General features: G+C 39.9%; 1 protein-coding gene across 1 annotated transcript in view; it reads left to right on the top strand.

The window, feature by feature from the left end:
- The window catches only part of FMN1 (formin 1), a 480,791-nt gene that overhangs the window by 1,912 nt on the left and 460,021 nt on the right, over positions 1-18,858 (top strand). The gene's annotated exons all lie outside the window — the stretch shown is intronic.

Below are 18,858 nucleotides of genomic sequence, written 5' to 3'. Positions count from 1 at the left end.
TTGAATCTGGATATTAACTCTGTACCTGCTGCAACTTTTTGTTTTATAATGGTTGCACTATATGTTTAAAAGGATCAAAAGATTCTATATGTTTCCATCTAGAAACAACAGAAATACATGGGTTGTTAAGTTAATGTGAAGTTAATGTTTTACTATTGCAGTTAATGGCCATGCCCTATGTAATATCAAACACCAATGATGCAAGGGTAAGAAAATGCTTTGTGTAGATAAAGCCTTATGAACATAAGACTTATCAGCTGAATAATACTGAGAACTATCAGCATGACATCTCATGTAAGATATATGCTTGACTTAGTAAAACTTGTTACTTGAAGTTCAAAGTCATCCAGTGAAAGTTAATAATGGGGTTAATTGAATAAGCAATGAGGCTGAAATGTCATACAGTTCATATGTAACAACTCTGGGAAAGATGGTAAGTAAACATTACAGCATACAGAGAATGGCATGCAATGTGAAGGGATTGTCTGTGATCAGAGGCGTAACTAGAAACCACAGGGCCCAGGTGCAAGAATCTAAGAAGGAACCCCCGCCCCCCCCCCCCGAAAAAAAAGTGAATTTGATACATATCTTTTTTTTTTTTACATTTTACACAGAAAAAAAATGTGAATCAGATTACATGTCTGCAAAAGGAGGTACCCTGTGCCCACAGTCTGTGAGATGGTCCCCCCTATTACTGTATATAGTGACACTGTTTAACCCACCAGTACTGTATATAGTGAGTCAGTGACACAGTCTGTAATCTGCTGGTGAGATGGCTGGCCTGACCCTACCCGCCCCAGTACTTTATAAAGTGACCACAGTAGTCTGTGACATGGTCCAGCCCCCCCCCCCTGTACTGTATATAGTGGTACTGTATAGTGACACTGTTTACCCCCGCCCCCCCATGCTGTAGTAACAAGGTCTGTAATTTGCTGGTTCCACAAACATACACACACACATACATGCATAAATACACACAGAGTCTCATACATACATACACACATACACACACAAACACCAATGGGTAAAACAGAAAGACTAACCCCTGTAGTCAGAGACACTAGTGAAGTATCATGTCACACTCAAATGATATCAGTGCAGGCAGTGGCAGGTCAACGTTTTTTATTAAAAAAAAATAAAAAAATTTTTTTTTGAAGCTGAGCCCCCACCCTTGGGGCCCAGTCGCAATTGCGACCTCTGTACCCCCTGTAGTTTCGTCCCTGTCTGTGATTAAGTATGACAGAGATGACAGAGTCTTAACCATCCTTTTTTAGTGACAGAGTTGTTTATAGCTTTCATGTTTATAGGGTCTTATCAGGGTATTTTTTTGTTGTAAATAAAAGTATATATATATACTGTGTGTGTGTGTATATATATATATATATATATATATATATATATATATATAGAGAGAGAGAGAGAGAGAGAGAGAGAGAGAGAGAGATAGATAGATAGATAGATAGATAGATAGATAGATAGATAGATAAGAAAATCATTATTGGGCTAAAAGAGACTGCTACCAGGTGATAACTAGCCATATAACAAGCTACTGAGCTGTTGTTCGCTACTAGTAGGGCACTTCTCTTTCTGTATGAATATATATATATATATATATATATATACACACATACATAGCTTTTTATCTATCTATCTATTTATATATATATACACACACACACATATATATACATATACATATATATATATACACACATACATATATACACACACACAGTATCTCACAAAAGTAAGTACACCCCTCACATTTTTGTAAATATTTTATTATATCTTTTCATGTGACAACACTGAAGAAATGACACTTTGCTACAATGTAAAGTAGTGAGTGTACAGCCTGTATAACAGTGTAAATTTGCTGTTCCTTTAAAATAACAACACACAGCAATTAATGTCTAAACCGTTGGCAACACAAGTGAGTACACCCCTAAGTGGAAATGTCCAAATTGGGCCCAAAGTGTCAATATTTTGTGTGGCCACCATTATTTTCCAACACTGCCTTAATCTTCTTGGGCATGAAGTTCACCAGAGCTTTACAGGTTGCCACTGGAGTCCTCTTCCACTTCTCCACGACGACATCACAGAGCTGGTGGATGTTAGAGGCCATGCGCTCCCCCACCTTCTGTTTGAGGATGCCCCACTGATGCTCAATAGGGTTTAGGTCTGGAGATATGCTTGGCCAGTCCATCACCTTTACCCTCAGCTTCTTTAGCAAGGCAGTGGTCGTCTTGGAGGTGTGTTTGGGGTCGCTATCATGTTGGAATACTGCCCTGCGGCTCAGTCATCGAAGGGAGGGGATCATGCTCTGCTTCAGTATGTCACAGTACATGTTGGCATTCATGGTTCCCTCAATGAACTGTAGCTCCCCAGTGCCTGCAGCACTCATGCAGGCCCAGACCATGACACTCCCACCACCATGCTTGCCTGTAGGCAAGACACACTTGTCTTTGTACTACTCACCTGGTTGCCACCACACAAGTTTATCTTGGTCTCATCGTTCCACAGGACATGGTTCCAGTAATCCATGTTAAATCAAAGAGGGAGAAGGGGGTGAATCCTTACTGTATGTTAATCACAGGTAAATCACCAGTAATAAAAACCTCCACTGTTAGAGGAACCAGAGTCTGGGATTATAAGTGTCCCCTGTTGTCCCTGAACAAAGTCAAAGTTACACAGTGTCACACAGTGTCAAAGGGAGCGGCACTCAGATCGTGCCCTCTTACCCTGCAGCTGGGATTTGTCAGGCTCCTCCGGGATCTGGGACCAAACCTTCAATAAGAGTGAACGTACTCCATGGTCTCCTCCGCCTCCGTGGGCGCCCGCTGCCTGAACTACTCCTCAGAATGCCCCGGTACTTCCGGGATGACGTCACCGCTTCAGGAGGACTGTCAATTGGTTCCTTGGTGGGGGTGTGCTCGGTGGCATGAACCTCGGCGTCGGATAACTGGAAGATGCACAAGTTGAAGGAAAAAGGATTCAATCCACGCCAGAGAAAGTTAAAACTTTCTCTGGTGTGGATCGAATCCTTTTTCCTTCATCCAGTAATCCATGTCCTTAGACTGCTTGTCTTCAGCAAACTGTTTGCAGGTTTTCTTGTGCATCATCTTTAGAAGAGGCTTCCTTCTGGGATGACAGCCATGCAGACCAATTTGATGCAGTGTACAGCGTATGGTCTAAACACTGACAGGTTGAACCCCCACCCCTTCAACCTCTGTAGCAATACTGGCAGCACTCATATGTCTATTTCCCAAAGACAACCTCTGGATATGACGCTGAGCATGTGCACTCAACTTCTTTGGTCGACCATGGCGAGGCCTGTTCTAAGTGGAACCTGTCCTGTGAAACCGCTGTATGGTCTTGCCCACCATGCTGCAGCTCAGTTTCAGGGTCTTGGCAATCGTCTTATAGCCTAGGCCATCTTTATGTAGAACAACAATTCTTTTTTTTTCAGATCCTAAGAGAGCTCTTTGCTATGAGGTGCCATGTTGAACTTCCAGTGACTAGTAAGAGAGAGTGTGAGTGCGATAACACCAAATTTAACACACCTGCTCCCCATTCACACCTGCCACCTTGTAACACTAACGAGTGACATGACACTGGGGAGGGAAAATGGCTAATTGGGCCCAATTTGGACATTTCCACTAAGGGGCTTACTCACTTTTGTTGCCAACAATTTAGACATTTATGGCTGTGTGTTGAGTTATTTTAAGGGGACAGAAAGTTTACACTGTTATACAGGCTGTACACTCACTACTTTACATTGTAGCAAAGTGTAATTTCTTCAGTATTGTCACATGAAAAGATATATATATATATACAGTGAGAGAGAGTGAAACAAAGAAATAGTGGGCTAACCCTTGTTGTCCCGCTGGAGCCCTTTGCAGTTAAGTAGATGAAAACATGAAAAACAAAATTTATGCTTACCTGATAAATTTATTTAGTTCCGGAATATGGTGAGTCCAAGACGTTCTCAATTACTAGTGGGAATATCAGGAGGAGGAGGCAAAGAGCACCACAGCAAAGCTGTTAAGTGTCACTCCCCTACCCATAAACCCCAGTCATTCGACCAAAAGGAAATGGAAAAAGGAATAACATAAAGGTGTAGAGGTGCCTGAGGTTTAGTAAAAAATAACTGTCTTAAAGAAATGGGAGGGGTCGTGAACTCACCATATCTGGAAATAAATAAATTTATCAGGTAAGCATAAATTTTGTTTTCTTTCCTAAGATAAAGTAAGTCCATGACGTCATCAATTACTAGTGGGAACCAATACCCAAGCTAGAGGACACGGATGACTAGGGTAGGAGAACAAGACAGGCAGACCTAAACAGAAGGCACCACCGCTTGAAGAACTTTTCTCCCAAAAGAAGCTTCAGCCGAGGCAAAAGTATCAATATTGTAAAATTTGGAAAAAAGTATGCAGAGAGGACCAAGTTGTAGCCTTGCAAATCTGTTCCACAGAAGCTTCATTTTTGAAAGTCCAAGAAGAGGAGACAGCCCTTGTGGAATGAGCTGTAATTCTCTCAGGAGGCTGCTGACCAGCAGTCTCATAAGAAAAACGAATTATACTTCTCAGCTAGAGAGAAAGAGAAGTAGCAGTAGCTTTCTGACCTTTACGCTTTCCAGAGAAACAAACAAACAGGGCAGAGGACTGGCAAAAATCCTTAGTCACCTGCAGGTAGAATTTTAGAGAATGCACAACTTCCTAGTTGTGTAACAAACATTCCTTATGAGAAGAAGGATTAGTACATAGAGAAGGAACAACAATTTCCTGATTAATATTTCTATCCGAAACCAGCTTTGGAATAAAACCCAACTTAGTACGAAGAACCGCCTTATCAGAATGAAAGATAAGGTAAGGCGAGTCACACTGCAAAGCCGAGAGTTCCGAAACTCTTCGAGCAGAATAGATAGCAACCAGAAACAAAACCTTCCAAGATAACTTAATATCTATGGAATGCAATGGCTCAAACAGAGCCTGCTGCAAAACTTTAAGAACAAGATTAAGGCTCCAAGGAGGAGCAACAGATTAAAAAACACAGACCTGATTCTGACCAGGGCCTGTCAAAAAATTGAACATCTGGCACATCCGCCAGACACTTGTGTATTAAAATAGATAAGGCAGAAATCTGACCCTTCAGAGAACTGACTGATAAACCCTTCTCCAGACCATCCTGGAGAAAAGACAAAATCCTAGGAATCCTCACCCTACTCCAAGATTAGCCCTCGGATTCACACTAATAAAGGTATTTACGCCATATCGTATGGTAAATCTTTCTAGTAACAGGCTTGCAAGTCTGAATCATAGTCTCAATTGCCGACTCAGAAAACCACGCTTAGACAGAACTAAGCGTTCAATCTTCAAGCAGTCAGCTTCAGAGAAACAAGATTTGAATGAAGGAATAGACCCTGAGATATAAGGTCCTTCCTCAGAGGCAACCTCCAAGGTGGAAGAGATGACATCTTCACTAGGTCTGCATACCAGATCCTGCAAAGCCACGCAGGAGCTATTAGAATTACCGAAGCTCTCTCCTGTTTGATATGAGTGATGACTCGTGGAAGGAGAGCAAACAGGGGAAACAGATATGCCAGACTGAAATCCCAAGGAACCACAAGGGCATCTATCAGAGCGGCCTGCGGATCTCTTGACCTTGAACCGTACCTTGGAAGCTTGGCGTCCTGCAGAGACGCCATCAGATCCAACTCCGGTAACCCCCATTTGAATGTTAACCTGGAGAACACCTCCAGATGAAGAGCCCACTCCCCGGGGTGAAATGTCTGTCTGCTCAGAAAATTCGCTTCCCAGTTGTCCACTCCTGGAATGTGTATGGCAGATAGACAGCAATTGTGAGCTTCTGCCCACTGAACAATCCGAGCCACCTCCTTCATGGCTAAGGAAATCCGAGTTCCTCCCTGATGGTTGATGTAAGCCACTGAGGTGACATTGTCCTACTGGAACCTGATAAATTGGGCTAAGGACTACTGAGGCCAAGCCATCAGAGCATTGTAAATTGCTCTCAACTTCAAGATATTTATGGGGAGAGCAGACTCCTCCTGAGTCCATTGTCCCTGCGTCTTTAACGAGTCCCAGACAGCTCTCCAGCCCAGCAGGCTGGAGTACGTGGTCAGAATTACCCAGGAAGGCCTCCGGAAGCAAGTGCCCTGAGACAGATGCTCCTGAGAATGCCACCACGGAATAGAGTCTCTTGTCATCCGATCTAGATCTATCCTCTGAGACAGATCCAAATGTTCCCCGTTCCATTGGATGAGCATGCACAACTGAAGAGCTCTCAAATGGAATCGAGCAAAGGGAATGATGTCCATGGAAGCGACCATCAGACCAATTACCTCCATACATTGAGCCACTGATGGCTGAACAGTACACCTCCGTCAGAAAGATCTTTATAGATAGGGAATCTATTATTGTCCCTAAGAAAACCACCCTTGTAGCTGGAACAAGGGAATCCTTTTCCAGATTCACTTTCCATCCGTGGGAATGTAGAAAAGATAACAAGATCGCTGTATGAGAGTTGTCTTGTTGAAAACATGGCACCTGAACCAAGATGTCGTCCAGGTAGGGAGCCACTGCAATTCCTCGAGACCTGATCACTACCAACAGAGCCCCTAGAACTTTTGAGAAAATTATGGGAGCTGTGGCAAGGCCAAACGGAAGAGCCACAAACTTAAAATGCTTGTCTAGAAAAGCAAATCTAAGGAACTTGTGATGATCCCAGTGGATGGGAACATGAAGATACGCATCCTTCAGGTCTATGGTATTCATGAAGTGACCCTCTTGGACCAAGGGAAGAATGGAACGAATAGTTTCCATTTTGAAGGATGGTACCCTGAGAGACTTGTTGAGACACTTTAGTTCCAGAATAGGATGAAAAATCCCCTCTTTTTTGAGAACTACAAACAGATTTTAATAGAATCCTAGGCCCTGTTCCCTTAAAGGAACTGGAGCTATCACTTCCAGGGAAGAAAGGTCTCAGACACAATTCAAGAATGCCTCTCTTTTTATCTGGTTTGCAGATAATCTTGAGAGGAGGAACCTGCCCCTGAGAGGAAGAGTCTTGAATTCTATTTTGTAACCCTGCGATACTACTAGAACAGAGAAATTCTGCCCCCCCTCTTGATCCGATCCCGGATCGGGAGCAAACCTGATGGGTTTCTTAGATTGCTTCCCCTTGTTCCAGGACTGATTTGGCTTCCAAGAAGACTTGAACTGCTCCTGTTTGGAAGAAGATGAGGAAGACTTTCCTTTGAAGTTACAAAAGGAACAAAAATTACTCTGACGTCCTCTAGGTCTATTTTTTTGTCTTGTGGCAGAAAAGACCCTTTTACACCCGTGATGTCAGAAATTATTTCTGTCAGACCATGTCCAAACAAGGTCTTCCCCTTGTAAGGAAGCGCAAGATGCTTGAACTTGGAAGTTACATCAGCTGAACAAGGCTTTAGCCACAACGCTCTGCAGGCTAACACAGCGAAACCAGATATCTTGCCTCCCAGTTTAATAACCTGCATGGTAGCATCAGAAATAAAGGAATTGGCTAGCTTGAGAGCCTTAATCCTGTCTTGGATCTCCTCCAAAGGAGTCTCTACCTGAAGTGCATCGGACAAGGCTTTGTACCAAAACGATGTCGCACTTGACACAGTGGCAATACATACTGCAGGTTGCCATTGAAGACCTTGATGAATATACATCTTCTTCAAATAAGCCCCCATCTTTTTGTCCATTGGATCCTTGAAAGAGCAGCTATCCTCTATGGGAATAGTAGCTCTCTTAGCCAGAGTAGAAATGGTCCCTTCTACCTAAGAAACCGTGTGCCATGAATCCCTAATGGAGTCAGTGATAGGAGGCATCTTTTTAAAAACAAGAGACTGGGAAAGGGGAATCCCTGGTCTCTCCCATTCCTGTGCAATAATCTCTGTTGCACAGTCTGGAACAGGAAACACTTCAACAGTGGAAGGAACATTGTAGCAGTTGTTAAGTTTACTATATTTCTTAGGGTTGACCACGATAGATGTATCGGAGTCGTCCAAAGCAGCCAAAACCTCCTTTAGTAAAACACGAAGCTTAAACCTGAAGGATACCACTTCAACAGATGAAGGAATTATACTGTCCGAGTCTGAGATTTCACCCTCAGAAGTTACCGACGTGTCCTCCTTCTCTCTATGAGAGAGGACAACCGGAATAGTAGTGGGAAGAACAACAACCTTGCTATCTGAATCTCTAGTTTTCCTCTTGCGCTTTCCCTGTAGCAAAGGAATAGCAGATAATGCTGCAGATACCGCCGATAACTGAGCAGCAAATTCTGCAGGGAAATATACGCCTCCAGGAGGCTGAGAGGACCCGCAGGGCACTTCATGTGACATCATTGAGGCTTGGGACAGAATAGAAGAAAGCTGTGGCATCGCCTGAACAGCATCATCCTGAAAGACATTAGGCTCAACAAAAAAGAATGTATCTTTACACTTTAAAGTCCTCTTACATGGGGAACAACACTGCATAGGCATGAATTCATAAGAGAAGACTCCTGCTCAGACATGTTTCCAAAACACAGTCTAAGGCAAAAATACAGCTGTATATACATACACACACACACATATTTATACATATATATATATATATATATATATATAAATATATATACATATATTTATATATATGTATATATAAAAGACTACAATAATATATTGTATATTTTAAGTAAGTTCGTTATTTAAAAGGATAGAAAGGTCAAAATTGAAAATGTGCATGGTTTTATTTAAATTTTAAACAGAAGCATTTCTGCAATATACTTCAATTAGCAAAAATGCTTCTAGCAAAAGTTATTACTGTTTTTCAGTAGTATACGCACATATGCTGTAAAGGCCCCTGCACTAGTATTCAAACACCTTCTTAGAAAGCTAGAGGTGGGTTGCATGATGCAAGTTGTCTAAATTCAGCTTCTAGGGGGCGCTATATATATATATATATATATATATATATATATATATATACACTGTATATGTATATATATATACAGTATATATATATATATATATATATATATATATATATATATATAAAAATATGAAAAAAGATAAGCACTCACTGGACTAGTTTATATTTTTATAAAGTCCAGTGAGTGCTTATCTTTTTTCATATTTTCATATCATTTGTTTGATATGCACCCTGACAGCCATTCAAGGACTGCACTCACTGGATTCAGATAAATTATAAATTATTTAGTAAGTGGTGACGTTTCGGGGGTTCGCAGACCCCTTCCTCAGACCCAACACAGTGCAAATGAACCATGGTGACTTTAAACACAATAAGCCCCTCCCGTCTCACAATACAAAAAAATTGCGCCAAAACTGTAACCATGGCAACCAGGTGGTTGCCTGGATACCATTATACACAAAGATAAATGATATAATAAATAAAGCCCAACATAAGTGACATATTTTCCATCACAACAGTTATTTCTATATAGATAAAGAATTGAAACCCAATAGTGAAATAAGTGTATATTAAAATCTTGCACAATATCATTCATTCTAGTTCAGTATTATAGTTACCTAGCAAGTCCTATATTACATTAGTGTTTATATTTGTAATGTTCAATCAGGTACAATGAGGCATAACAAGTCATCTCTCTCAATAGTGATGGCAATTAGGGCAGCTTAAAACCTAATTGCCATCGCTATTGAGATGGAAAATATGTCACTTATGTTGTGATTTATTTATTATATCATATATCTTTGTGTATAATGGTATCCAGGCAACCACCTGGTTGCCATGGTTACAGTTTTTGGCGCAATATTTGTATTGTGAGATGGGAGAGGCTTATTGTGTTTAAAGCCACCATGGTTCATTTACATTGTGTTGGGTCTGAGGAAGGGGTCTGTGAACCCTGAAACGTCTCCACTTATTAAATAATTTATAATTTATCTGAATCCAGTGAGTGCAGTCCTTGATTGTGGATACCTATTGATATACTGACTGGGCACCCTGGTCTCTGACCAAATTGTATTGAGAGTGCAGATACACACGGGAGATAAATATATATATATATATATATATATATATATAAATCATAAGTAGAGGGCATTAACAAAACAACAAAAAAATATATAAAATATCAAACAAACCAAATAGTGGGGAATAAAGTCTACAGGGGTCTTCCTATGTGGGTGAGACCCTAAATGGTAAAAGTCTTAAGACAAACCACTTGGGACCAAAGATCTTCAAATGTACATGTAGGCTGCACAACTTCTCACACTCGTATCGGTACAAAGAGGGACCACATGTGCGTGTCATATGCTTTTGGAAGCGTGCTGGTATATTATAAGTGTACCAGTTCACCACCTCCCGGAATCAGGAACTTCCAATGTATCTGCTTTGGATTTACATATGTATCGTACAGCTGTATTAATTAGGCATATTCAAACTACATTGGAAGTTCCTGTTTCTGGGCGGTGGTGAGCTGGTTCACCTATAAGATACCAGCATGCTTCCAACAGCACAATAGGGTGCTTCCTCTTAATGTGATTTTGTGTTCCTGAACTTTTGATGTGATCGCCTGACGCACACGCGGCTCCTCTCTGTTTGACTATTATTTTTACGTTTTATTCATAGTTGCAATAGACACAATTTAATTTGATAAATATTTGTTATATCAGGTATGATCTGCTATTTGTTATGTTAAATCTAACATAATTACAGAGATATTAGGTATTAAATTAGGGGGCTGCCCCCCCAAAAAACACCAAAATGTCAGACAAAAAATAATTCAGGCTAATAGATATTTGTTAGATCAGGTTTGATCAGGTGTTTATTACATTATATCTAACATGCTAAAGCTGGTATTAACAATTATTTGGAGTGGGGCTAACCTGTAATCAGACCCCCTAAAGAAAAATTGGATAAAAAGTAATTTCATTTGATAGATATTTGTTAGATCAGGTATGATCAGTCAGTTGATTTGTTAGATCTAACTTAATTACAGAGATATTAGATATTAAATTAGAGAAGGGGGCAGGCCTACCAAATCAAAACTTCAGGCAAAAAATCTTTCAGGCTGATAGATATTTGTAAGTTGAAGTGTTTAAAATGTTAGATCTAACTTGCAAAATGTGGTACTAATCATATCATGGGAGCTTCAGTATACTATAATAGGCTGTTAGCTCCCATAATAAAATTGGTCAAAAAGTTATATAATTTGATAGAAATTTGCTAGTTCAGGTATGATCATTCCGTTCTTTTGTTAGACCCAATATAATTACAGAGATTTTATGTATTACATTGGGAGACTAGCCCTCCACTTAAAAATTTCAAGCAAAAGTTGGTATTAACAATTATTAGGTGGGGAGCTAACCTGTCATCAGCCCCCCTTAAAATAAATTGGATGAAAAGTATGATCAGTTAGTTAGATCTAACATATATACAGAGATATTAGGTATTAAGGGCCAGATTACAAGTGGAGCGCTAAATATAAAAAATAAAGATGCTGCTATCTTTTGCCTAGATTATGAGTTTTGCGCTATAGAGGGTGCGAAACGAACGCAACAAAAGTTGGTTTATTTCACCCTCCATAGTGCTGCCATTACAAGTTTCTGAAAAGCCTCCTTGTTTGTGCTATATGGTGGTGATAAGCTTCATACCACACACAATTCAAGGGCTGCTTTGACGTGCTCATGCACGCTTTCCCCATAGACATCAATGGGGATAAGGTGTTAGAAAGAACCTAACACCTGAAGTGCGGAATGGCGATCACCGTAGCGCAACCCCATTGATGTCTATCGGGAAAAAAAAGTTACATTTAAACCTAACACCCTAACATAAACCCCAAGTCTAAACACCCCTAATCTGCTGCCCCCGACATCGCCGACACTTAAAGTTAGTAACCCCTAATCTGCCACTCCCGACATTGCCGCCACTAATAAAAGTTATTAACCCCTATTCCACTGCTCCCCGACATTGCCGCCACTAATAAAAGTTATTAACCCCTCTTCCGCCACTTCCCGAAATAGCCGCCACTAATAAAAGTTATAAACCCCTATTCCGCCGCTCCCCGACATCGTCGCCACTAATAAAAGTTATTAACCCCTATTCCGCCGCTCCCCGAAATCGCTGTCACTAATAAAAGTTATAAACCCCTATTCCGCCACTCCCCGACATCGCTGCCACTAATACAAGTTATTAACCCCTATTCTGCTGCTCCCCGACAACGCCGCCACTATAATAAATGTATTAACCCCTAAACCTCTGGCCTACCACATCACCGCCACTAAATAAATCTATTAACCCCTAAACCGCCAGCCCCCCACATGGCAAAAAACTAAATTAAACTATTAACCCCTAAACCTAACAACCCCCTAACTTTATATTTAAATTACAATATCCCTATCTTAAAATAAATAAAAACTTACCTGTGAAATAAAAAAAACCCTAAGTTTAAACTAACAATTAACCTAACATAACTATTATACTAAACTATTATACTAAAATTAAAATAACTACCAATTAAAAAAAACCTTACACTACTAAAAAAATGTGTCTAAAATTACAAAAAAATAAAAAAAATACTAAATTACTATAAATAACAAACAAAATTATCAAAAATAAAAACAATTGCACCTAATCTAATAGCTCAATAAAAATAAAAAAAGAACCCTAGCCTACAATAAACTACTAATAGCCTTTGAAAGGGCCTTTTGTAGGGCATTACCCTAAAGAAATCAGCTCTTTTACCTGGAAAAAATACAAAGACCCCCCAACAGTAAAACCTACCACCCAACCAACCCCCACAAAACAAAAAACTAATCTACCCATTGCCCTGAAAAGGGCATTTGTATGGACATTGTCCTTTTACATTGCCCTGAAAAGGGCATTCAGCTCTTTTACCTAAAGCCCAAAAACCCTAATCTAAAAAACCACGACCCATAAAAGATTAAAAAAAAACACTAACCCCATCCTCATAAAGGAGGCGAGAAGTCTTCATCCAGGCGGCGAGAAGTCTTCATCCAGGCGGCATCTTCTATCTTCATCCAGGCGGCAGCTTCTATCTTCATCCCGGCGGCATCTTCTATCTTCATCCTGGCGGCGTGGAGCGGATCCATCCTTGAAGACATCCGGCACGGAGCGTCCTCTTTATATGGTCACCGCTGTACACTGGATCTTCAATGCAAGGGAGCCTTTTCAAAATGGCGTCCCTTGCATTCCTATTGGCTGATTTGATTCTTGAAATTCAAATCAGCCAATAGGATGAGAGCTACTGAAATCCTATTGGCTGTTTAAACAGCCAATAGGATGAGAGCTAATGAAATTCTATTGGCTATTCAAATCAGCCAATAGAATTTTAGTAGCTCTCATCCTATTGGCTGATTTGAACAACCAATAGGATTTCAGTAGCTTTCATCCTATTGGCTGATTTGAATTTGAAGAATGAAATTAGCCAATAGGAATGCAAGGGACGTCATTTTGAAAAGTATCCCTTTCATTGAAGATCCAGTGTATGGCGGTGACCATATGAAGAGGACGCTCTGCGCCGGATGTCTTCAAGGATGGATCTGCTCCGCTGGGATGAAGATAGAAAACGCCACCGGGATGAAGATAGAATATGCCGCCTGGATGAAGATAGAAGATGCTGCCTGGATGAAGACTTCTCGTCGTCTGGATGAAGACTTCTCACTGCCTGGATGAGGATGGATGTCCGGACATCAGAAACTGTTAGTTGAACTTCGGATTTTAGTGTTAGGTCTTTTTAAATCTTTTTGGGTGGAGTTTTTTTTTTAGGGTTTGAGCTTTAGGTAAAAGAGCTGAATGCCCTTTTCAGGGCAATGTAAAAGAGCTGAATGTCCTTACAAATGCCCTTTTCAGGGAAATGGGTAGGTTAGGTTTTTGTTAGAGTTAGGTTTTTTATTTTGGGAGGTTGGTTATTTTTTTCCAGGTAAAAGAGCGGATTTCTTTTGAGCAATGCCCTACAAAAGGCCCTTTTAAGGCTAGGTTTGTTTTTTTTTGGGGGGGGGGGCTTTTTTATTTTTATAAGGCTATTAGATTAGGTGTAATTGTTTTTATTTTTGATAATTTGATCATTTAGTGTTTGTTATTTTTCGTAATTTAGTATTTTTTTTTTTAATTTTAGACTTAATTTTTTTTTAGTACTGTTAGTTTTTTTTAATGTGTAATTTAGTTTTTTTAATTGGTAGTTAGTTTAATATTAGTATAATAGTTTAGTATAATAGTTATGTTAGGTTAATTGTGTTAGGTTAAATGCTCTCTCTCCCTCTGTCCTCTCTCATGTCAGCGACTGCTTATCTGGTATTTCTTCCTGGATGGCCTCTCACTACCAAAAGATTAACATGTCCAAGACTGAGCTCCTTCTTATCCCCACCTCAAACTCTACACCGACTTCAGACTTCTCTATCCCTGTTGACGGCATTACCATTTCCCCATCACCCCCAGGTCCGCTGCCTCGGAGTTACACTAGACTCAAATCTATCCTTCGTCCCCCATATCCAATCACTTTCTACATCCTACCACAACCATCTACCAATATTTCCAAGATTCAACCTTTTCTGAGCGCTAACACCACAAAGCTAATAATCCACTTCCTTGTTATTTCCCGACATGACTACTGCAATAACCTACTTACTGGCCTTCCTCTTTCCCGCCTCTCCCCCCTTCAATCCATTCTAAATGCTCTGCCAGACTGATCCACCTTTCCCCTCGCTCTGTATCTGATGCACCTCTCTGCGAGTCCCTTCATTGGCTCCCCATTCACAGCAGAATTAAATTAAAAATTCTTAACCTTACATATAAAGCTCTCACCAACGCCGCTCCCCTCTACCTATTCTCTCTAATAAACAAGTATACTCCAGCCCGTCCACTAAGATCCTAATGACCTGCTCCTTGCAGCCGCGACTACCACCTCTTCTCATGCTAGACTGCAGGACTTCTGTCGTGCAGCACCTACCCTCTGGAACACTCTCCCTTGTGCTGTCAGGCTTTGCCCTAATCTTTCTTCCTTTAAATGCTCCCTGAAGACTTTTCTGTTCAGAGAAGCCTACCACCCAACTCAATAATAAATTAATTTCACTTACCTAACAATATTTCTCTCATCTAACTCTGCATTAACATCTTTCTCAATCTTGCAGTCCTCACCTCCTGTTTCTCAACCTTCTACCCTTCTAGATTGTAAGTTCCCACGGGAATAGGGCCCTCAATTCCTCCTGTATGTGTTTGTAAATTTTCTCCTGTTTTCTACAAGATTTTTTTTTTTTTTTTTTTTTTTTTTAATTTATTGAGGAATTGTGCGATACAATTATTATTTATTATTATACAGTCATAATTGAAAGCAAAAGAAAAACATTGCTCAATAAAAATACAAACATTGCTCAATAAAAATACAAACATGCATTTTTGCACATCTTAAGTAACAACCCTCATTTTCTTATTTTATTATCCCTGATTGCTTCAGCTCAGATCATTTTTGGGTCCATAATTTTTTATATAGATAAAGATAAGTAGGGATTTAATAGTTAAAACATACCAATAACTATATGAATGGAGTATTATGAAGCTTTTAACCTAAGGGCCAAAACCAAACCTTTTAACATCAATGTTCAACCTATTCATATAGTACCCTGTACAAACCTATTTTGGGTGTGGAGAGGGAGCATACACATCACGCTGGAAGGGATCTAAAGATACAAAGCTAGGAGTAGGCACCATAAAAAGTTTTCTAAGGTGACTAAAGACTATCGCCTAGATTTAGAGTTTGGCGTTAGCCGTCAAAACCAGCGTTAGAGGCTCCTAACGCTGGTTTTGGGCTACCGCTGGTATTTAGAGTCGTGTAGGTAAGGGTCTAACGCTCACTTTCCAGCCGCGACTTTTCCATACCGCAGATCCCCCTACGCCATTTGCGTATCCAATCTTTTCAATGGGATCTTTCTAACACCGGTATTTAGAGTCCTGGCTCAAGTGAGTGTTAGAAATCTAATGACAAAACTCCAGCCGCAGAGAAAAGCCAGGAGTTAAGAACTTTCTGGGCTAACGCCAGTTCATAAAGCTCTTAACTACTGTGCTCTAAAGTACACTAACACCCATAAACTACCTATGTACCCCTAAACCGAGGTCCCCCCACATCGCCGCCACTTTATTAAATTTTTGTAACCCCTAATCTGCCGACCGCACACCGCCGCCACCTACGTTATCCCTATGTACCCCTAATCTACGCCCCTAACGTCGCTGCTACCTTACCTACAATTATTAACCCCTAATCTGCCGACCGGACCTCACCGCTACTATAATAAAGTTATTAACCCCTAATCCGCCTCACTAACCCTATAATAAATAGTATTAACCCCTAATCTGCCCTCCCTAACATCACCGACACCTAACTTCAAGTATTAACCCCCTAATCTGCCGACCGGACCTCACCGCTACTCTATTAAATTTATTAACCCCTAAAGCTAAGTCTAACCCTAACACTAACACCCCCCTAAGTTAAATATAATTTTTATCTTACGAAATAAATTAACTCTTATTAAATAAATTAATCCTAATTAAAGCTAAATACTTACCTGTAAAATAAACCCTAATATAGCTACAATATAAATTATAATTATATTGTAGCTATTTTAGGATTAATATTTATTTTACAGGAAACTTTGTATTTATTTTAACCAGGTACAATAGCTATTAAATAGTTAATAACTATTTAATAGCTACCTAGTTAAAATAATTACAAAATTACCTGTAAAATAAATCCTAACCTAAGTTACAATTAAACCTAACACTACACCATCAATAAATTAATTAAATAAAATACCTACAAATAAATACAATTAAATAAACTAACTAAAGTACAAAAAATAAAAAAATAATTTACAAACATTAGAAAAAGATTACAATTTTAAGCTAATTACACCTACTCTAAGCCCCCTAATAAAATAACAAAGCCCCCCAAAATGAAAAAATGCCCTACCCTATTCTAAAATTAAAATAGAAAAGCTCTTTTACCTTACCAGCCCTTAAAAGGGCCTTTTGCGGGGCATGCCCCAAAGAAAACAGCTCTTTTGCCTGTAAAAAATAACATACAATACCCCCCCCCAACATTACAAGCCACCACCCACATACCCCTAATCTAACCCAAACCCCCCTTAAATAAACCTAACACTAAGCCCCTGAAGATCATCCTACCTTATCTTCACCACGCCGGGTATCACCGATCGGTCCAGGCTCCGAAGTCTTCATCCAAGCCCAATCGGGGGCTGAAGAGGTCCATGATCCGGCTGAAGTCTTGGCCCAAGCGGGGGCTCAAGAGGTCCATGATTCGGCTGAAGTCTTCTATTAAGCGGCATCTTCAATCTTCTTTCTTCCGGATCCATCTTCATCCCGCCGATGCGGAACATCCTTCTTCACCGACGACTTCCCGACAAATGACGGTTCCTTTAAGGGACATCATCCAAGATGGCGTCCCTCGAATTCCGATTGGCTGATAGGATTCTATCAGCCAATCGGAATTAAGGTATAGAATGCGAGCTCAATCTGTTTGGCTGATCCAATCAGCCAATCGGATTGAACTTGAATATGATTGGCTGATTCAATCAGCCAATCAGAATTTTCCTACCTTAATTCCGATTGGCTGATAGAATCCTATCAGCCAATCGGAATTCGAGGGACGCCATCTTGGATGACGTCCTTTAAAAGAACCGTCATTCGTCGGGAAGTCGTCGGTGAAGAAGGATGTTCCGCGTCGGCGGGATGAAGATGGATCCAGAAGAAAGAAGATTGAAGATGCCTCTTGATAGAAGACTTCAGCCGGATCATGGACCTCTTCAGCTCCCGCTTGGATGAAGACTTCATCCGGATCATGGACCTCTTCAGCCCCCGCTTGGGCCAAGACTTCAGCCGGATCATGGACCTCTTCAGCCCCCGCTTGGGCTTGGATGAAGACTTCGGAGCCTGGACCGATCGGTGATACCCGGCGTGGTGAAGATAAGGTAGGATGATCTTCAGGGGCTTAGGTTTAGGTTTATTTAAGGGGGGTTTGGGTTAGATTAGGGGTATGTGGGTGGTGGGTTGTAATGTTGGGGGGGGGTATTGTATGTTATTTTTTACAGGCAAAAGAGCTGTTTTCTTTGGGGCATGCCCCGCAAAAGGCCATTTTAAGGGCTGGTAAGGTAAAAGAGCTTTTCTATTTTAATTTTAGAATAGGGTAGGGCATTTTTTTTATTTTGAGGGGCTTTGTTATTTTATTAGGGGGCTTAGAGTAGGTGTAATTAGCTTAAAATTGTTGTAATATTTTTATAATGTTTGTAAATTATTTTTTTATTTTTTGTAACTTAGTTCTTTTTTTATTTTTTGTACTTTAGTTAGTTTATTTAATTGTATTTATTTGTAGGTATTTTATTTCATTAATTTATTGATAGTGTAGTGTTAGGTTTAATTGTAACTTAGGTTAGGATTTATTTTACAGGTAATTTTGAAATTATTTTAACTAGGTAGCTATTAAATAGTTATTAACTATTTAATAGCGATTGTACCTGGTTAAAATAAATACAAAGTTGCCTGTAAAATAAATATTAATCCTAAAATAGCTACAATATAATTATAATTTATATTGTAGCTATATTAGGGTTTATTTTACAGGTAAGTATTTAGCTTTAAATAGGAATAATGTATTTAATAAGAGTTAATTTATTTCGTTAGATTTAAATTATATTTAATTTAGGGGGTGTTAGGGTTAGGGTTAGACTTAGCTTTAGGGGTTAATAAATTTATTAGAGTAGCGGTGAGGTCCGGTCGGCAGATTAGGGGTTAATACTTGAAGTTAAGTGTCAGCGATGTTAGG

This window comes from Bombina bombina, chromosome 1, assembly GCF_027579735.1.
Source record: "Bombina bombina isolate aBomBom1 chromosome 1, aBomBom1.pri, whole genome shotgun sequence".
In the NCBI taxonomy this organism is placed as follows: Eukaryota; Metazoa; Chordata; class Amphibia; order Anura; family Bombinatoridae; genus Bombina; species Bombina bombina.
This window is presented reverse-complemented; position numbering and strand designations above follow the sequence as displayed.